The 22,741-nt window shown below is 39.5% G+C and overlaps 1 protein-coding gene across 3 annotated transcripts in view; it reads right to left on the reverse strand.

Annotated features, from left to right (window-relative positions):
• Window positions 1-22,741, reverse strand: part of USP22 (ubiquitin specific peptidase 22) — a 95,923-nt gene that overhangs the window by 72,057 nt on the left and 1,125 nt on the right. The gene's annotated exons all lie outside the window — the stretch shown is intronic.

The raw sequence follows: 22,741 nt of genomic DNA on the forward strand, positions 1-22,741 counted from the left end.
GAGGAAGGTGATGATAAACAGTGCCTGTCTCTCAAGATCAGGGCACAGGGAATTCTACCTCCTGTAGTTAAGGAGGGCTCAAGGAAGGGGTGCTTCCAACACAGAGGAATTGGGAATCAAATATATGGAACCAAGAAGTAACAAAAATGCCATCCAATGTGCCCCACTGATATCAGGACTGTTAAAGACACAACTTGGTTATTATGTATTTTAACAAGGTTTATATGAGGAGTGTAGGATGACAACCTCACAGAAGCAGTTCTGGATTCTTTCCTCACTGCAGTTTGTTAACTACATCTGAAGAGATCTTCTGATTTTTTTCCCAGCAATATCCAAACACTCAACAACTTTGTTTGTTTTCTTAATGTACCAATCACGAGTATTAAGTAAAAATCTATATATTTCCTTCTCACAGCTGCCTGTAGGCCATTAATAGATTAGTTACATGTTAGTGTCATTGCTTAGTTCAGGCGACCTAAACAGACAATTCTCTGAATAGTTTTTTTAAATGGAGCACAGAGAAATTAATCCTAATATTTTGCATAGACTCTTCTGTAAATTACTAAAAGGAGTGCTACTAAGAAAAATAAGGCATTTGTTATTTTTTTAAGTCACATGAAAAACTTTACCCTTTTTTAATGGTGCAAATGAAATTATCTGTGTCTTTTTGAGGTGTCATCATCAGTAATTTTGACTCAGAAAAACTTGCCATGATTCTGATCAGTCACAGTTTAATAAACATGAGGCAAAACTGTAAGTGAATGGAGTTGACATCCAGGCCCTAAATCTGTCCACTGACATTTGTGTAAGGAAAAAAAAAAAACAAGTCTAGAGCTTCACTGCAGTGCAATTCTTCAAAAAGCAGCAAAAAGAACCAGCAAAGAGATTCAAACCTTCACCCTGACCTGACTCACACAGCTGACTACAAGGACCAGGAGAACATTTGTGTGCAGGTCAGATGCCACTCACCCTCACAGCAAAGGGAAGCTCCTACTCATAGCAGCTTTGAGCTATGTGAATTCACTAGAAGAAAAAAATCTGCCCTTATTTCTGTGAGAATACATATACAAACAAGGTTACAGAGATATTTTGGTGGTGGTAGTTTTATTATTGTTGTTATGGGTCTGTTTTGTTTTTTTTTTAATTTAATTTCCAAGCAGCTGCTGCATCATACCAAAAAAAGCTCCACTGAAACTAACAGTGAAGCAGGAACTGGCCAGAGCTTTATACATTTGACTAGTACTATATGAAAAATGTTCCTATTCAGCACAAGTCAGAACAAAAACATTATTTGCCACAAATTCATGGAAAACAAGCTTGTACAACAACTCCAGTATCACTGCTGTAGACTCGTAAACAATGATTCATGAATATTTTGAAACAGACTTTCTATTTCCTGTTTCACCTTGTAACTTTCATTCTGTTCATTCATAATTTGGATCAAATTGGAAAGATTTGGCTGAATTTCAGAGAGTTTGGAGCACTTTTTATCAACTCAAGGTAGCTGCAAGACTGCAGCAACCCTGAAAATTAACCCATCAGGAAACTCCAGCAAAGTGCTACCTGTTGATGACATTCATCATCACCTACAGCAAAAGATACCAAGATATGACAAGAACATTTTGTGCTGACCAGCCAGGCCCTGCTCTCTTCACTCATCTTCTGTATTTATGAGAGGAAGTGCTAAACCCTTAACTCAACATAGACGTTCCCTCCAACAAAGGCTGATCCCTTCAGCCTAGCCCCATTCACATCCCACCAGTATTATTTCCACATCTTCCTTTTTAGTAGGCTGCTTGGTTACACAATGCTGCCCATTGAAAGCAAAAATTAGTAGATTATAGTGTTGGGTTTCATTTATGGACATTGTGCTTGGTTTGTCATTTAATGTAAAAAGCATTAGTTTCGTTTAAAGGATGGATATAAAAATTAGTTAAGACAAAACAAATGCAGACTGCAGCAGCCAGCTGGGCTCAGTGGCTAGGAAAGCTTATTAGGCAAAGCACATGCTTTTAGCTAGAACACACCTCTGCATTCCAAAAAGAAATCCCAGCAGGACAGCAAGCTTTCGCAACACCAGGATAAGAGCAAGCAGAAAAACTCCCAGGCTGTTAATTACAGTGAAAGTCTATTTCATAATATCAACAACAGATTTTTCTCCCTATTTTCCCCTCTCTTTAAAGGATGGAATAAAACCCAAGGCACCTCCACTTTTGCCATTTGACTTGCCATGTTTTAAAGAGAAGCCTGTCTCACCCACCCTCTGCTGTTCCAAAGGAAGGTGTTGGAAGGGCTGCAGAGGAAAGGGTCAAAATACAATTAAGTGCAGGAACTAAACCAAGCCTTCCTTCCTGGATGTAAAGCATGAAAACATAATGTGGGCATTAGGCAATCTGTCTGTGTAAACACCAGTTTCTTTCTGAATTGATTAGGTTTTATGAAATTCTAAAGCTTCTATTAAAATACGAAAGATGGAAATGGAAAATGATATTTCAGCTGAAGTGCTACCCAGTCCTGGTGAGATAAAAATCCATCTGCCTTTATGCTACCATATACATCAAATCCTGTATCTTCAGAAGTGTGTGAAAAGTACAAAAAAAATCCCAAACAAACTAGAAACCAGAACAACTTCTCAATGCTGTACACCATAAAAGACTCATCTTACACAGCAACTGGGGAGTTTCAAGAACCATGTCTGGTAGCCAGCTCCAAGCAGTTGTTAGTGATCTTTCAAAAGGGGCACAGCTTTTAACCTAAATATTTAAAAATCTGAACTCGGCTTTAAAAAAATCCTAAAACTATTCCAGCTCCTGAAACTGAGTTCTGCAGAACAGGAACCATCAAGACAGAACACTTTTGACACGATGCCACCTCTTTATTCCACAGTGCATCTTTCTGACAGTACTTCAGAACTCATAATATGCACATTGCCTCACATTCTCACAAAATGCTCTTTAAACTAGAATATGAGAACTCAAGTTACAAGACAGCAAAGCAAAATGTTTAAAGATGTCAAAGAGTATCTTGAAACTACATCCAAACCAAAAATGCTTATAAAGCTTCGTGATAAAGACCCGATTTTAAAAAGAAACAAGAATGGGTACACCTTCAGCAGGTTTAACTTCTGCCCTTACATGAGCCAGGTCAGTGAAGTATTCAAATACATTCCAGGTGCTCTACAAGTCCTTATGTCTGTGCCCAGTAAGCAAGAAAAAGTAACATGCTACATAATACATAACATTTTCCACCTCTTTTTTTGTGAAGACATTAAGGTTCCTATTAGAGATTTAATTTTGTCCACTGCCAGAGAGCTAGAACCGTACTTAGATGTAAAAGACAATTTGCCTGTCAAAGTTAACAAATTACTCCAGTTATTCTTTCATTAATCACACAGAAATTAAGGATGCAAAGAAAAGATTCTCTAAGAGAGGGGAGGTTTTTCAGAAACTTTACAGGGAAGCTCAAGTGGTTTTCATCAGTCCTGGGAATCCATTCCCTGGCACTTCTTCCTCGGTAATGAAATAATTGAAATTAACGCGCCAAAAGACTTAATCAGAGCAGGATTTCCTGACATCCCATTTCTGATAATCAAGTGATGGCAGTGGTAACTGATGAAAGAAATGGGGGAACAGTGATGCCTACATGTGTTTAACCCAAAACCTGCATTAGGACTTTCCAGTCCACCATTCCCAGGTAAAACTCATGAAGAAAAGATTTATCAGATCTATTAATATTCCATATGACCCTTGGAACAAGTATTTGCACAGCAAATTCATCACCACAGTTCTGTTAGAGACAAGTCAACTGACAACACTAAAAAGCAACAAGGAGAAAAAATCCACATAGTGGACAGGTCAGGAATACTATGAAGAAAGAGGGAAAATAGAACTCCACTCAATGTGACAACTTCTTGGATCAAAAGTGTTTCAGCCCACTGAGTTCCCTTTTCTTTCATTGGCTCTTGGGAAACTCTGCGTTTTGGAAAGGACTATCTTCCTTCTCAAACGAAAATACAATTTATGTACATATATACACACACATGTATAATGTGTAAAAAAGTGTAACCATTCTACTTAGAAGAAAGAAAACAGAATTTGAATCTTAATTTCCTGCAAAGATGACTTCAGAATACAATTTCTATACTCTTAACATTGAGCACATACCAAGAACCAGGAACACACTGCAATTTCAATTAAAAATAATACCTTAACACAAGAATAGTCTGTATAATGGAAAAATATATGGGTTTTTTGTAGAGGCCTTGATCTATTTATGTCTACTTATATTAATGCCATGGATATTCAGTAGTTCACATCACATCCTTGGACAGAAGCAGATTCTGCAAGAGCAGAGACACCTTTACAAAGAGATAAATGCACAAGGAGAAACCACAAGCCATCACTGGAACACATGCACCTGACAAATTAGGAGCACGTGGCATTTCAGGAATAACAGTGCCTGCAAAAGGTGCTTGAAAGAAAAGAAGTCAGTCTGCTTACGTGTTCCAGGTGATTGCCAGCAACGCCTCATGCACATGGCACTGATTCATTCAGACACGACAGTCAGAACTACAGTTCTGTCACATTTGTCAAGCACTAAAAGACATAACTTAGATTCTACTTGACAATAGCAAATACTGAGCCCACAGCACATCCATTAACACTAATAATTAAGATAAGTAGTGTTTCATTTAGCAAAAGGGCATCTGTACAGCAAAGCTACAGACAGCTTCAGAAAAAGAATTACTCAGATATAATTTAGAGTTTATTTTATCAGAAGAGTGTGAGGGTACTTGGCACACACGCACTTTTGTGCAAAGCAGAACACAGAAAACTTCAGTTGTATAAATATAATAATCATGTGATTTAAATAATCTCTTTGAAAAGCAAAAATCATGTATCTGAAGATTCCTAACTAGAAAAAAGACACTAATGAAAATTAGAACATGCATTGGTGAAACAAATTGCTTTTTAACTCCTATCACAAACTAAATTCATCTTTTAATCAGAGAATAAGACAACAAACACCGATAGCCAAACACATCCAAAGAAATTACAAAAAAGGATAAAGGGAAAAAAAATCATGCATATGGTCTAGCTCTGCTGCTTTGACAAAACACAGCAGACCCTGAAGCCTCTTTAACTGGTGGTTAAATTAGTGAACCTGAGACTTAAAAAGGTAGAGAAAGAACAGATTCTGTACTACACTGGATACCACACACCTTGAAACATCTCCTATTACCATTCCCCACTTTTCCTGCCCAAGGTTAAGCAAATTACCAGTGACTATATGTGTGTGGTTTTTTAACATATATATACGCACCAAAAAACCTTCTTTAAACGTCAAAAAAAAAAAACCCCACTACAATGATTCCAAGCAATGAAACGAAGGATTAAAGCCTCAAAATGCAAACTGAGACTTTCAAAAGTTAACATCTGGAAATGCATTTATGTAGGAAAAAAACGCAACTAAGCCCTGAGCTCCACCCAACAACAACACCACAAAAAAGAAATAAGTAAGTGCTCCTACAGGATTCTAAATACCAAAACACATTTTCTCATCATACATTCTAGTCTTTCGTGATATGAGATGAAGTTTAATAGCAGCCTGTCGTGAGACACTGGGATTGGAAGAAAGAAATTTTATAACCACTTACAACAATTATTTGCATTTTTAGTAAAACAATAGATGAAGTCACAGTATTATTAACTCTGATATAACAGAGCAGTGACTGCTCAGTGGACCAGAACTCAGTCACTGAATGCAGACTGATTGAAAAAACCTGAGGGACATTTTTCTTCTTTTAAGATTAAGATAATACCATGGAGAAGGGGTAAACTTTACCAGCAGCATTACTAAACCAGCCTTTGCATACATTTTTCAACTTTTTAAAATGAATTACCTACACAATATCTACATATAAAACACCAAATCAATGTGAGACTGCCTGATAGATGAGACAAAACAGTGCAGAAAGCTTAATGAACCACAGGCTTAAGAAAGAACCAACCACACACTCCAAACACACAGACTGCTGGCAAAACTAATAAAATTAATGCTTTGTTTGTTGAACGTACATGAATTACAATTACAGTTTTATTGCTCTGTATTTTGTTCAAATATACCCCAGTGTTCCTTTACACAAATCTACGCTTCAAAAAAATCAATGGAGTAATTAGAAAAGCTGTAGAGAATTAGTGCATTGAGTAACATTTCCATAATTTCTCCTATGAAATGATTAACAGACATTAGATACCATAAGCAGTGCTTTTGAGGGACTTAAGGATATACTCATTTGGTTTTCCAATTGAAGAAAGAGTTCTCATTTCCAACTGGCTTCCCATCAGCCAATATGTTACTTCAAGACTCTCCAAGAATAAGGAGCATTGGTACAATCAAGAAATCTTACATGCTACTACAGCACCAAAGTGAAAGGGTTTTGGGTTTCACACTGATAGAAAAAGTTTCCTCTGTTATGTGGTTTTGAATTTGAATTTCAACATATGCATTTAAAAAAAAAAAAAAAAAAGACAGAAAAGCAAGAAGAGAAGGTCCATCCACAGGAAAGAGCAGTGTTCATGCAAACGGGGAGCTGAGTGTACACTGTAATTTCTGCTGACTTTATAACGTCCTTCAGGGAAGCCAAACTTGCCCAGCAGTGTCTGTGCCAAGGCCTCATGTTAACAACTGTGTACAGAACACATAGCTGGGATGGGCAGAATCAGCTGTGCCACCAAACACCACCCTGGCAGAACCAGCCTAAAATCCCACTTCCTCTTTAAGGTCTGGAGGGATTATTACACCTGAACAGCACTCTGGGTTGTTCTACCACGCTCAAGTAGATAGTTATTAGTGAATTCCCTGCCATATCCTCACTGCTCACACCAGGGGATTCCCGAATCACCAACCTATTAAAAATACTCTTCCCTCATCATTTCCCCACCCAAAACAAAGAGGCTTTGCCTCCAACTCCTCTACCTTCCCTCACTTTGTGTAATATATTGTACAGGCTTCCATTTCTCATTGTTTTCCATTTACTTACTTTCCATATAGAAACTGGAAGTTTTTCTGTTGTGTTAGAAGGTAATCACTTATATCAAGGAGAAGACTGAATTACAGAGAAACCCAATAAGCCAATGTTCAGACAGCAGCAAGGGCTCTGTGGGTCCTGCCTTCCCTTCTCAATTTCAGTTCTCTCTCCAAAGGAACATGGATGGTCTGCTGGAATCCACAGCTTCCCCTTAAGCAGAGAATCCATCTGATGCAATCTCACGAGTCACCACATTGCATTCCAACAGGGAAACATCATCAAAAGGTAGGACTCCACGAGCTCTGCCCCAAAGCTGTAAATGACTGAGGTCTGAAATCAATCGGATCAAGCAAACAGATCAGTTTAACACTTCTTGTCTCCCAACTGAACAACTGAATTTGGGAGGAGGGAACAGCTGGACGTGAAGAACTCAAACTGCGGTCTCACTGGTAAAGAGGGAAGTAACGTAATTTATCATTTGCTTTCCTTCTTCCCCATATCACTCAAACCTTAACAATTTTCACAAACTTTTAATTATTTATTGCCCCGAACATACTAACAAATACTCTCTGGCAGATGAGACACGTTTTTGCACATTCTTCCATGGATCTAGCCCATCCCAGCTTCCAAAACTCAGACAGACTTACTAACACTTAGGGAAAACATTAGCTGATCTACAGCAGCTCATTAAAGCTCCAAATCCCTCACCAAAGTTAACATACCAGCAGACATTTGTGTGTGCTTGGCATTGCTAAAAAGAAAAAAAGAAAAAAAAAAAAGACATTGTATTTGGTATTAAAAATAACCACAGTGCAATCTGAACGTTGGTAAGAACAGAGAACTCATCTGTCAATTTGTTCTAAACAAATCCCTGATCCTGCACTCATGGAAACAGTATCAGGAATAAATTCAATATCTATAATGCACAGATTGAGCCTCAATCCATCATTTGGATGTGGCAGCGGAGGCCAGAAACAGAACAGGGAACTGAACCTTTCTCCCCTCAGCTCCCAAGAGCTGTGCAGGCTACCCCAGCAACAGGAACTGTCTGGGCTCTTACAACCCCTGTACATGGGAAAATGAAAGGCTGGTACGTATACAAACCACAGCATCGGGATAGGGTGAGATAAGGGGAAACAAGGGAATGAGGGAGAAAGTGAATTATAAAGTCTTTTATCTGAACAAAAGCCAGAGCTTCCCTGGCATACTGCACTTGAAAAACCAGTTAAAAGCTTGAAGCAAAACCAAGGGATTCTTCAGGAGAGTATTACAATTGCAAATCACCAGTAATCTCACACAGATTAGAGCAAAAATATTCCATGAGATCCACTACAGATTTCTAGTCCTCATCTCTTGCTTTGTCTCCATGGTTATAAACATGGGCGGTGTTTTGGGGACAAATACATGGTCTTTATGCGTTACAGCAGGATTAAAAAAGCATTTGAGAGCATCGAGGCCTCAGGCCTTCTAAGAGTACCTTAAATTGCTGAAAAGCTCTCCCTGCCAAGCAAAGAGGTGATTTGCTCAGGTCTAAAAGAAGCCCTTCCTAGTTCTGATTTTCAGGGCAGTGTTTCCTGTGATCTGGAAGTGCAAAGAATTGAGGCACAAGGAATGAAAAGCAGGGGAGCGCTGCATGACACACAATGTGTGGGTAATAATAAACTCTCCAACACTGCATTTCTACCAGGATTTTGTCCTATGGGAACGCATTCATAATAATGTAACTTCTATGGCACCTTCTTTTAAAATACAAGAGAGGATAAAATGATTGATGACACAATGCCCAGCCACTGGATATGATGAGATTTATGCTGGAAATACTCTGGGAAAAGTATATTTCTGTCTGACTAAACAGTCAGTAAATCCCACCTCCCTGGTAATCAGACACCATCATGCCCAAAATGTAATGGATACCTTGTGGAAAAGAAACTTGCATTTTTCTACAGCACACATAAAAGAGCAAATCTTAAGTTGTTAAGGGGGTTTCAGATCCTGTACCAAAAACCCACTTACTTTCCTCTTCAGGGCTCTACATCTCAGGTATAACTAAACTAAACACCATCTTTAGGCCAGTGCCTAGATACCATGATATCCAGAGTTCACAAAGGTTCTCCTGTTTTTGAAAAATCCTAAGAATACAGATGGCAGAGGCTACAGCTCTTCAGAATTGAGCCAACCTAGTCACTAGCTCTTGAAGAAAACACAAAACTTCCACAGCACCCAACTATGGCAGAGAACACAACTCAAACAGCAAGAGACACTGTTTAATTCCTTTTCAAACTCCCCTCACCCTACCTTAAAAGCTTTCCTTCCTTTTTATCCTGAACACAAACCAGAACTTCCCTACAAGAAAAACCAGAAAAATTAGCCACAATCAGAAGTTCATTCACCTCTTTACTAGTGTTACACAGGAATGTGTTTCAGTGTATAATAGTTTTTCCTCCCTGAAGTCAGAACAGCCATAAAAAGGGGGGAGGGGAGGTTGATTGCACGAGTTCTGCAGCATCTGGCTATGCAATAAGACTCTTGAAATAATTTTCTCTAGTGTAGCATATAGCCAACAAATCTGGCAAGAAGCAACTTTCAGCATGTGTTGCTGTGACAGCAATGAATTATCACCCCAGTCTGCAGCAAGATTAACACTTACAACCTTGGCATGAGGAACAGTCTGCTCAGACTCTGTGTCAGGAGTAATGCTCCATGCTTAGGCTCGAAAGGGTGGGCTCACGTTAAGAAATTAAGAGTACAGAAATGTAGACATTTGTCTAAACTGTAAACAAACAGATAATTTCTAGGGAAAAAGGCAGTGTACAGCCAGAGAAGTAGGAACACGAAGGAAAACTCATGGTATGAAAGTAAAAAGAATAAAGAAAAAAGTAGCAATTGAAAACAAGGTACTGTCTGTCATAGAGGATGTGCTCCAACGAACAGATACAGAACAAAAATTGGGAAACAACGCAACGGATTCCTCCTGATTAACACAAAAACACTGAAGTATCCAGTCAAACCAAGCTGATACGAAATAAGTGACTCTGAAAGCTTGGTGTACTCACCTAGTCCAGCTCAGGACATTCATTACTCGTGGTGAGTTACAGACTTTGTCACATCTTGTGCGCTCTGCAGCAGAACACACCATTACTTGTGAGTTAAGGGCAGGTTCAAAACCAGCTCTGGTCTCATTGGAAGGTCAGAGAGGAAATTACATCAAAAACCATTTCTGCTAAGAAGTAGATTCCTGGTCATCCATTCCACTTTTCCCGCTAACTGACCACTGAGAGAAGAAACCTGGAAACAAAGCTCCTTACCACAGGCTCTTAAGGCAAAAACTGCAGAGGGAAGTGAAGGACAAAGCTGAAGAAACCATGGTGGAACCTCCTTCCTGCCTGAACACTCACCATACTTAAACCTTCTTTTGCTCTGTAGAATTGACAGGACTATAAAGCATGACTTCTGCTCTTTGATCTGGTTTGCTAAATTTTTTTCAATTAACAGTTTGGAGATTCCACCAATCAACTTCAATTCTAATGCAACTTTACTTTGCTTCATAAGCCAGAAGAAAAGTACATTAATGCTGTTAAGAGTTGATTTCACATACTATGTGTTCTACTTTCAAGACCTTAACTTGAAGGAAATACTTTAAGAAGTTAAGCAGAGTGAGTTGAAACATATGAATTGGTGAGGTTAAGGGATTCAGCACTGAAGGAGAGCAGGACAAAAGGATTTTGTGTCTTGAAAGAACACTAATTCACTAACTATTAGTAGTAGCTTGATGTAAGAGAATTTAAAGTGGCAGGAACAGTCTTGCAGGCATTATACTTAGCAAGGGTTTACACAGAACTGAGCTTTCTGCATGACAAAAGGAAAATTTCACAATTTTCTTGAAAAGCTTTATTTCAGATACCTGTAAGTAGGTAGAACACACCTGCAAAAGAGAGAATTAAGAGAACAGTATGTGTTGAGAATTTTGTAAGGAAGCTATTACAAGTCATTTACTACCTTGCTAGGAAATTACCTCCAATTCCCTGAGATCTGAAGCTTCTCAAAGTAAAAAGGTAGCAAAAATATTGTGTAGCAAAGAGGAACACACACTGAATAGAAACAGTTCCTGTAACCAAAGGTCACTTTGAAAAAATCTACTTTGTAAAGAAATCAGGGAAAGCCTTTAAATTATTTCTCACCATACATTTCTTCCCACTGCTTCATTACTTCAAGTTGGTGTATCTTTCATGATAAAGACTCAGCCTTAAATCACTTGCCTTGCTAATACAAGACTAAAAGATGACTCTGCTACCTCTGTCATGTCATAAGAGATGACAAAAACACCCTCATTCTCTCAAGAGCAGAGATAAATACTATTTAGGCTGGAATATGGTAACTACCACTTTCTGTGGTCCACTCTCCTCGTAGTTCACTCCTCTAGCACAATCACCAGGGCAAGGGAGCTACAAGGTACATCCTTCCTTGCCTATTCCCACTTATATCCAACAGCTCTGGAGACTGATAGGGAGAGCTGCCTCAAAATACATTTTTCTTCCAATAAGTCCTTTGTACATACTATCAAGTTGAGTTTATTACCTTATTTAGATCAGACACTTGAAGTATCTGCCCAAAATAGTCTCATGTGCCTCAGCTCGGGGGGCTTTTCAGCTACAATTCTGCGTATTGGGTTATACCAACTACCCATGCAACAAATGCCACCACAGTAAAATCCAGGCTTGGCAGCTATTTTGGGCTGCTGGATTAGAAGTGTGAGCTGCATTAATGGGTCAATAAGAACAAAGCCTTCTGGGTCAAGAGAGTGAAGAAACACTGGGTAAAGTTGGTGTGCATCAGCTCCTCTACAAAACAAGTATCTGTTTGAGCAGCCACCAGGGAATTCAATTCTTTGAAGAGTTTCAGCCATTTACTACCCTCATCTCCACAAGATGGGAATATTCAAGCACTTGGGTTTTGTGGGTACATCTTGTGCAGATTAAGTTATTCTATTCTGACTAAGCTTGTTCTGGAATACAAAACAAGCCACGGGGTTGAATACAATGCAGTAACACCAACAGCTGATTTCAATGGTATTCTAAGAAATAGATATTTTTTTTAGTAAAAACTATAAAGTCAACTAGGCAAATGAAGGGATTAAAACTTCTGCTTTTACTTTTGAGCATATCTGAAGTTGTCACTTCAGACAGTAGAATGAAGGGTTTGGGGTTTTGTTTCATTTTAATGAAAAAACTAAAAATATCATCATTAACAACCTTTTTCTAGTCCGAGTATCTTATGGATAACAGCATTTTTCGGTAGTCAGGAAAAAAACAGGACAACATATCAGGAACCACCACACTTAATCAAATTGAAAAAATCTGTCTCAGTACTGAGCATCTGTACATGCTATGGAATTGAACATTTCACAGACATATTACAGAAGCATAAACTAGGAAAAAGGAGATACTAACACATTGAAAATGTTTAATAGCTGAATATCACACTATGAATCTACTCAAAAAAAAAAAGCCTGACAGATGCCCTAGTCCAGCCCTTTCCAGGGCTGCACCAGTACAGGAGTAACTGAGTCCCAGGACAGCCCTTGCCCAGGGATCCCTGGCGGGGTTGCAGAGGCTGCACCTCTCCACGACCTCGGGAAGCACGTTTGGCTTTCACTGGAGTGCTGCTGTCTCCATCTGGCACAGTGGCCCCGCAGGGCTCCAGCCAGCTGGCACTGCTCAGAACAGCCTTGGGGCTGCTCTACACTGCACAAGGGAGGAGGCCAGAGGAAAACCAGCACCATAAGAGATAATTTACAGTCCCATTATCCCATCATCCTCAACTACATGCAGCAGGAGCATGATCTAGGCACACGGCCCATGACCACATGCTTTAAACCAACAAAAAAAGTTACATCAGCTCACTAGAGTTTCATTATAAAAGACAGAAGTCTTAACTTAGAGACGGGCCTATTTAAAGAGGGACAACATATGGCTCATAACTTGATTACTTGGAAAAACACTATTTATTTCATTAAATTAAACATAATATGAAAAGTGGATTTGCTGTAATAGCTGATCACAGATTACAGGCACTCTACACTCCCTGATTCATTTATTTTTCACAAGGAAACTGGACTAAGTTATTTGCATACAGGAGTAAGTTCCAACAATTGCAGACATAAGACAAGTTTCACATATCAGGCTCAGCACACACCAGTGCATCACCCGTGAGAACAGCACGTACAAGCACACCACTGCAGCACTAACAGAGGTTCCTTCACAGAACCTTTTGGATAAAGTCAGTATTAGAAACTCTTTACTGAAGAAGCCCCCAGCAGGACAACACTCACACATGGTCTGTCACTGGCACAGTCCAGAGCACAGCAGCAGTTGCTACACAAGCTGCCACATGCAGCCTCCCAGTGTCACTACTCAGGTTGGTAAAATAGCAGTAAAAGGAGGAAAAAAATAATTTTAATCTTTATCTGCTCTTTCTGGTTCATGGCACAACCACACAAACAGGACACAGCAATGGTACAACAGCAAAAACATGCAGCCCAGAGCTGGTAGTTCCTTACACTGTGTTAAGGAAAGACACTTGTAGACACCCACAGCTGAAGAGCTGGATTTCATGTTCCTCCTCACCAGTCTCCATGATAATGCACAGAAAGGTTCAAATTTCACAATTCTTGCTCTCCTCTGGTAAATCAAGTATTACCTGTTCTTTACCTCAGTGGCAGTGAGTCTTCTCACCCAAACCATTTACCAATTCCATCATGTACTTGTGTCCCACTGGAACCCATATCTAGAACTAGTTTCCAAATTTCAATTCAAACTTTTAAAACTTGTTGGATTTGCTAACTCACCTTCTCCTTAACAGCCTTTTCACCACTGCATAAAACAACTTCTCTGCCAGTTTCAACATACAGGTACAATATGCTTACAGAGTTAAACTGCTTGCTTTATAAAAAATTGCTGTAAATTAAGTAATTCTTCAAGTTACTACAAAAATTGGGAGTTCTGTTTTTCTACAGTCAGATTTTTGCAGTACAGGGCATAAGACGGACAAAGAAAACATCTCCCACTCCCTGAAACCTTTCAATAAGGACCTAATTATTACAAAGAGATGCAGAAAAGAAATTTCATTTATTGGGGCAACTCTGGAACTTGCGTATCAAGAAAAGTTCTAAGCAGCAGAACTACTATGTGACAAGAAAATACATCATGAAGGGCAGTAAGATAAAATTATGCTGAACATAGTATAAGATACATTTCCTTAGGGAACAGCCTCATCATGAGGAGAGTGTCTTGTTCCTCTTTATGCACAGAACTGCAGGAACTCTTGAAACTATTTTCATGGCATTTCTCATCCTGTTCTTCACATCAAGATCATCCCACAACCAAAACCACAACATGTAGTAATGAATGACCAAAGTACTGAGTGCTCATCATGCAGAAAAACATATCCAATAATAAGCTCTTGGGAGGGGATGCTTGCTGAGAGCATGGCAGAAGTCAGCAATGCACAGAAGCCAATGTGAATGAGAGTTTCACCCTGATCACCAGCTGCCAACAGGACAGAGATCCAGTTAAGAGCAAAACTGGGCAGTAATATGAAAATAATGAAGCACAGCAAAGAAAAACATAAAACCTTAAGACAAATTTTGCATTTGTCCCTGGAGGGCAGAGGGTCGAAAAAGCTCACCTAGCACAAACGAGGTACTGAAATCAGTCAGCTATCTCAGCTGTCTGCACTTACTGAGCCGTCACGCATCTGCTGTGCAATAAATTTCACCTTTATTTACCAAGTATACTGTAGACAAGGTCCCTTAAAATCTGACTTGCAATGCAATAACAAGGCTGATTGCAGAGGACAGAGGCACAAATTGTAATTAGACAAAACTTTGTGAAATAACATCAGGTTGTACAAAGACACAAGGAGGGAAAGATACTTTTTAAATAGAAGTTGGCAAGGGGGAGGTAGGCAAAAATAAAGCTTATAAACTGCTGCTTTCTCTCCTTGTGCTGATAAACACTGAAGTAATTCAAGTCTGTACTTGATGTAAAAACAAAAGCCCTTTAAAAACAGAAGCAAAACATACATATAAAAGCCCTGGCAGTCAATTCAGTAAGATGAATCCAAAGCCAAACCCTATTTAAAAGAGGCTACTTGGATGCATGAACTTCTGAGTGACAAGCGAGGCAAATGGAACTCAGTGCCACATGGGTGTTTGGTACTCCATCATCCCCATCACGAAACTACATTCAAATACTGCAGGCTCTTTTATGTGTTCAAGAAAAATAAAGGGACAAATAACTAGGTGATTTTTGAATATACTACTTTTTAAACTATGGATTGATACATGGATGAAAACTTAATATACTAGGGAAGAGCTGCAACACTGAACTCCAGATGAAGACACTAATGACAAAGAAGAGATAGTCCAATGATCTCTTGAATGAAATGTAGATTAATAATCTCTACATCTTAATTCTATGCAAACACAACTCACTGAATGTACGAATAGTCCTATTTTCACATCTTACATGTCTGTGCAGGAGAGCTCAGCTGGGTGTTCAAACCAACTGTCCCATGGCAAAACCAGCACAGTACAAGGACAAGACCATTTAAGTTCAGTCAAATCCCAGTTCTGCCTGCAGACGAACTACTAAGCAGTGTCACAGCTAGTGAGCTGCTCCTCACCACTACTTTGAATATGAGGATATTTAATATATTTGTCATGTTTAATGTCAGAATTTGTGTCAGGATATGAAAACTTGCACTAGCCTCAATATTTACATTTAAAAGACACTACATTTTAAGTAGTGTTGAAATCAACTCTTGTTACCAATATCCACTTTTTTCTCTTTTTTTCGAGTTTCACCTTGTCTAATACTGAATTTTTTAATTCGATGACAAATTTAGTGCACTGTAGATCTTCATAGAAATATCTCCCACCAGGGATATGCTGACATCACCAGTGATACTACACAAGAGGTAGACAAGAAGAGCCACATTAATTTCAAGCTCCATTAAACACAGGAAAGGAAGAATGAGAGGAGGGGGAAAAGTTCTCTTTACCAACTTGGCAAAGTAGCAGACAGGCAAAAAAAATTTAAGAGTTTTACATTAGTGTTACATATAACTGAGAGGTTTTAAGAAAAATAAAACCAAGCCTTAAATAACATTCTACTTAAGTAGAGAAATGGAAAATCTAAAGTAGAGTATTCAACACACAAAAGAATGTGACAGGACAGACTGCTTGCTGCTAATCAGTTATCAACTGATAAAGTGAATCTCAGGTTACTTCGAGTCAACTGGTGTCTGGTAACAGTTCACTTTACAGATCCTCAAATAGGTCTTGAGATAGATAAAATGATTCTTTCTCTTAAAAGAGAGAGATCAGCACCATGGCAGCTGCTCCAGCACTAAAGTAAACCACAGATCATTCTGGAGCTGCTGTGCCAGTTGCATTACGTGGTCCCACTCCCTGGAAAAAAAAACGTGGTTTGAAGCAAACAGAATGCAGGTTAATTTTGCAAGGAGTAACTCTTTACAACATTGATTCTATTACCAGCTAATGTAGCAAAGTTCTTAGCTTGAATTAAGCCGAGTGTACATAAAGGACTGCCAAATCAATATGTAAGAGAATACAACTACCAAGACAGAGCTTTCATCCAGTCAGAACAGATCTATCAGCTTCTAGAACTGTTTCTGCTAAGGAAAGGTTCCCAATTCAGGCCTCTCAGATAACATATGGCTCTCCCTACACTCCAACACTGCTTGCTGACAACACAGTCCAGGATAACAGAATAAACTGTAATGTCATTATAGCATTTCACTCACTTGCTCCATTGTCCATAGGTTAACAAGAGACTGGAGACAGTGGCTCTAGGCAGCTCTTTCTGTCCAAGTCTAGAAAGCTTCTAACAATGGCTCTTTGCACGGTGGGGAAAAAAAAAAAAATTTTAAATAATGTTTTGAACAGGCAAGTGAAATGCGTATGGGTCACCTTCAGACTGCCTTTCTCCTGATGCCACTATAACTGATGTATAATAAGAGGACATATATATCGCCTCACCTTGGACACTGCTGCAGGCTGCAGACACATTACAAATACTTGGAGAACCATGGGAATATAAGTACTAAAACCCCACCCCCACCGTTTTAAAGTAGCTGTCAGTCAAGTGAAAAGGAAAAGTGTGGCTGATAAAAGTAAAAAAGAAAGCCCTATATCTGCCAGGAAAAAGACAAAAGAAACCATAGCTTCTTCATAAGGATTCATGGTTCATAAGAATTCATAGATCTGCACATGAACAGGAAAAACTGTGGGTGCTCGGTTTAATGTGGGAAACACAAGGTTTTAACCTGAGTTAATCTTTCTCTGGTTTAAAACAAATCAGCCACCACTGGGAATCAAACAGTTGCAAGAGCGTTTGTTAGGAAGCAGGATCCCCTGAGTCCATCCCGAAGGAAAACACTTTTTTTTTTGCTCAACTCAAGTGCCAGTAAGTCAGGAGAAGGGGAGGCAGCAATTTACAAGCAGAAAACTTCCACTATCAAGTCAGTAACATTTGCCTATAGATTTGTTACACCAGTTGCTGAAACAATAAATCCTCAAATGAAAGGAGGAGAGTAGAAGGTTTGCAAGCAATTTGCAGCTCTGGTTTCACGTTAACGCTACAGATTAAGGTTTGAAACAAAAATGAGGCTATCAGCTAACCTTTGTTTGGGGTTTAAAGCTTTGATGGCTTAAAATAAAGCTCAACAGATAGTCCAGCAAATCAAACAAACCCATTCCACCCTGCTCACCTTCACACTACTTGCTGTCATTTCAGTTTAAAAGCTTTCAGCATTAAGCAAATAAAATCGTTGACTGCAGACAAAATTAAAGATATGCTGCAACTACTCTGACAAACAGCTTGGCTATGAGTAAACCTTGACTGCTGGTAAGACTACAGCAAATAACAAGCTTTCTTGTCCAACATATCCCTACTTTTTTCTTCATCACCTTTTGCAGATCCATCTTCTTGCTCTACAACAGGGAACAAACAAGCAGGGAGGAAACTGTATTTATCGTTTCTCCCATCCATGTTAAAAAAATAGAGAAGTCCTGATGGTTCAGATCCCACAACTCAAGAATTGCTATTCACCACCTTCAAATTCACAGCGCCAGACTAATTCCTAACCTTTGGCCCAGAAAACAAGTGATTTTAAAAAAACACAGTACAGAATATAAAACAGGGATTAACACCACTAGGAAGAGGAAGGTCTCATATTATGTTCTTCAGCACCAGAGATACGAGCTCAGTGGAGCATTCTCAATCTGGTGTGTCCCACATATGCTAGGCTCCGCTGGGTATGGAGCTAAAATCTCATGTCTGGGTATGTCTCACACCAAAGGTCATGTTTTCACACCAAGAGGAAAGAGAACATTACCTTCAGCAGGTCTAAGGACCTTTTTGATCCTTAGAGGTTAAGACCTAAGGAAGATTGCTCAGGTATGAAACCGGAGACCTCCTGAACAATGAAGCTTGCAGTTGACTTTGACACTTCTCATGGGCTTTCAGGGAGAAGGCAGTTCCCACAGCACATGGCAAAGAAGAACATCCTTCCTGAGTCAATCAGACAGTTCACTTAGGCAGCCAAAGCAGAGTACGCAGCTGAAAAAGAGACATGCTTCTTGAATCTTGGACTCCTCTTTCAAATGCTCCACAGGATTTGCAATCCAGAAGTTTGGTGCACATGCTAAAAACGTTAAAGAAAAACAAGCTAAGATTTTCCTTATTAATTTAAGCAATCCAAACACCAAGCCTGTGAAGGTGGCACAGGCTGGTGAGGTTCCTGGCCCCTCTGTTACAGAACAAAGCAAATCACCTAAGCAACACCTCCCTGTTCCTGGACAGGTAGACGGGGCAAGGCCCGAAGCAAACATGCCCCAACAGGCATGAGAAGAGAAGCTCCACCAGTAGCTTACCCTGAAGGCTGCAAGGTCACTTTAGCAAGAACATGACACACCCACTTAGACTGCAAACCACAATATTTGCTACTGAAGATATGACACGGCATTTATTTGCTAAGTTATTTTAAGATTTTTCTACTTTGAAAGTTAGGAAATGAACCAAAGTAATTTCAGGTTTAAGTATCTAAGAATTGATTATCTGTCGAAGTATTACAAGGAACCACGCACTGAAGCCACAAGTTCATGGGGACAATGACACCTGACCAAAAGTCATCACCTATAAAAGCAAATGTTTCTTCATATCTGAAAGGATCAATCGGTCTGTAGGACCCATGTAAAGAGAGAATAATGGGAAAAACAAGAGAAACTCTCAAACAGGCAGAAATACACCGGAACGCAGCTGCTGTCAGTGAGAGTGCACAGCCCCTGACAGGCAATTATTCTTTGATCTATTGGCTGAAGCACTGAGCAAACATTCTGAAATTCCACACAGAACCTTGTGCATATCATGACTGTGGTCACAACGACCAGTTTACTTTTATCATCAAGAGCCTTTTCAGGGCAGTGATAGTAAGAACCATTCAGAATGAGACAGTTTTCCTCCAAGGCGTATAGTCCACAAAGAGGGAATTTAATCATAAATTCAGTTGCCCTTCCAGCACTGAAACCATTACTTACCAACTCCTGGACACAAAGATTCATCTACATGTGTAATTGCTCACTGATGGGGACAAAAGCTACATTCAGCACTGAAAACAGATTTTTCTCATCTGTAATTCTAAAGGAATAAGCCAAGTGTTTCAAGTGTGACCCTACAGAAAAAATGGAAAAAGCTGACACGAAGGTCTGGCACAAGCCTTTTCAGCATCCTCTGTCTGCTCCGTAATTCCTGAATGGGGAGTAGTGGTGACAAATTTAAGGACCTCCTCTAGAGTGTTACTTAATTAAGTGTGAGGTAATTTTCACATCAAAATATTCAAGGGAAAGTCCATGACCTACAGAAACACGAGCTTTGCCATCAGGTTATTAAACAGATTCTAACTACGGCAAATTAAAAATCAAGAGTTACAAGTCAAAGTCCCAACATTGAGACAGCCCACTCTAATTCTGTGTCACTTTACACACAACTTGAGCCCTAAAATCTAGCTCCAACTTTTAATCACAATAGCTACAATTTCAAGAGTCAGTGTTTGGATTTTTCCCTCTCCCTCTTCTCCTGTTCCACTCTCCACCGTGACAGTTTTGTCTTTGCTTAGGCTTCACCACCAGCAACACAATTACACCATGGCAAACCCTGTGCCTAGAACAGCTTGTACGAGTGCTGCACTTGAGTTTGGCCATGATGCAGTGAGATGAGGCAAGTCACAGCCTCGCTCCTCCGTGTGGATACAACAATGCACCGTGATGACAGCTCAAATCCTGGCATAGCCAACGCTTCGGGAGCAAACATACTCCTAAAATCTTCACCAGAATCCCAGTGCCTACAAAGATACATACATAATTACCTCTTGGTTCTGACTGAGGATTGAAATACACATTCAGGAGACAGCTTTCCCACTGTAAGCCAGGCTTTAGAGCCATTCTGCGCAAAGCACTGGCTGTAAAGCAAACTGAACCGCGAGCTGGAGCTCGTAAAAGCTTATTCACAGAAAAGGTGAGTATTAAAACCGAATAGCACAGCACTAAAATGGTCTGCCAAGGCAGAACGCAGTGTAGGTACAGCAGGAGAATGGACCCTTTCTGCCCCCTGCAGTTCCCACTGCTCCCTGGATTTTTAAGACAGGCTTAGGAGGGATAGTAGTTACCATTCTAGAACCAGAATCATTTACATCTGGCTCTCACCAAGAGCCAAGGCATTTTTACAGTTATGTTCATCTGACCAACAGTTAAGTTGCCCAGTGCCTTCCATAAAGATCAATTCTATATATATGGAATGTTTCCTGTGATAAACCTATAATGTGACTGTCCTTGATCATGCAATAAAAAGAGTATCACTTGCTAATAAACCTTTAATTTAGCCTCATCATTTTGAAAATTAGGATTATGAAGAATCTTCACTAATAAATAGGTGCTCTTAAGCAGTCGCAGCTTGCTCCTAGAATATATATACACATATACATAATATATGTGTATGTAAACTATTAAAGGACAAAGGATTGTTTTCCAGCTATATGAACTAAGTAATTTTATTTCTAGTTATTAGACTATAAATATACCACCCAACAGAAAATACATTTTTTCTAATTTTGCATGTATAACTGACAGGGAATTTCAGTGCATTAAAATTCCATGGAAGAAGGTCTCATGTCCATATACAGGAGGGGTGAAGTACCATAACTGTAATTTATAGACTTTCTTCAATCCTTATTAACATAGAAAGGGAATTGAATCGCAATTTAGCTACCCAAAATGTTCCCCTATATGTGATCATGTACACCCACATATTTCGGGTGGGCCAGATTCAGAAATCCAACTGCTTTCATACTGGCAACCTGCTTAAAAAAAAAAAAAAAAAAAGCGGGGGGGGGGGGGGAAGCATTTTTAGCCTGTATTAGGAAAACTGGTGTTTTCCCTGAGCTGACAGATAATTTTGAAACAATCCTGTTCTGCTTTATGAGCCTGGCTGTGCAAAGAGGAAGTGAGAACAGATTGATTACAATGGAATATTATATATTTCCAGCTGTTTTCTCAAGCAATGATGAACACATCCCTACACTAGATTTCAGAAGGAAAAAGCTGTTGCAGCACACAAGAGGTATGCAGGTTACAAAGGATGCTCCATATTTAGAAAAAGGTAATTTTGCTAATGAAATTATATTTTCATTCTTCCACACAGCACTTGCTTTATATTTATCTGAGACATCTTCATACCTCACTTGTCATTTTCTTCTTCCACAGCACATATATAATTTTTTCTCCATTTAAGCTGAAACCACCATCTACTATATCCCAATTTGTATTTTAACATGCTATAGGCTAAATAAACCCAGATTTGACTAATATACGTCATAATATTGACCTGTAGGGAATTGTAAGATATTGAAAACAAGTCTGGCTATACTTTGCAGGGCTATCCAGTAATTAAATCCATTTAAAACATATTTCTTCTCAGATTCCATTTTTTCCTCTTTAGGTAAAAACATTGGGAAATTGGATTGTCCTGAGAACATGAACACAGAAAAATGGTTCGGCACCTCACCCTTTAAGTCCATCCTTCATGCTCTAGTTCTATTACGAACAATAAGCTGAGCAGCTTAATGCAAAGCACTCAGAAAGTTTTCAATGGGTTGTTCCAACAAAAACACAATCCGTGCTGTCCCAAACCCCAAGTTTTGCTCCGTGTAGCTGCTGCCTTCCCCTCCTCAGTCACCAACGCGCCGACTGACAGAAATCTGCCAAGTCACTTTTAAGTAAAAACTAGTTGATTCTAGGGAAAAACAGTAATTAGTTGCACAGTGCAGAGAGAAGCCCCCCTCCAGAAACATACATGTGTATAAGGATGTTATTACAGGAGACAGGTGAGGAAAAGCACTCTCCCTGCTTTTTTGCCTGGTTTACAGGGATTTTTCCCCAGGCGCCAACAGCTCCCAGAGCAAACCCCTCCTGCCCTTCCCTGTACTCCAGGCTGAGCCAGTTCCTTCCCCCCGGCCCACCAGAGCAGGAATCCCCTTTCCCAAGTGGATTATCAGCACGAGCAGCTTTTTTTTTTTTTTTTAAGGAAAAACACACACGTAACCGAGCGAGCTGCAGCCCCCGGCGCCGGGACCCGC

Source organism: Aphelocoma coerulescens, chromosome 14 (genome assembly GCF_041296385.1).
Source record: "Aphelocoma coerulescens isolate FSJ_1873_10779 chromosome 14, UR_Acoe_1.0, whole genome shotgun sequence".
Classification (NCBI taxonomy): domain Eukaryota; kingdom Metazoa; phylum Chordata; class Aves; order Passeriformes; family Corvidae; genus Aphelocoma; species Aphelocoma coerulescens.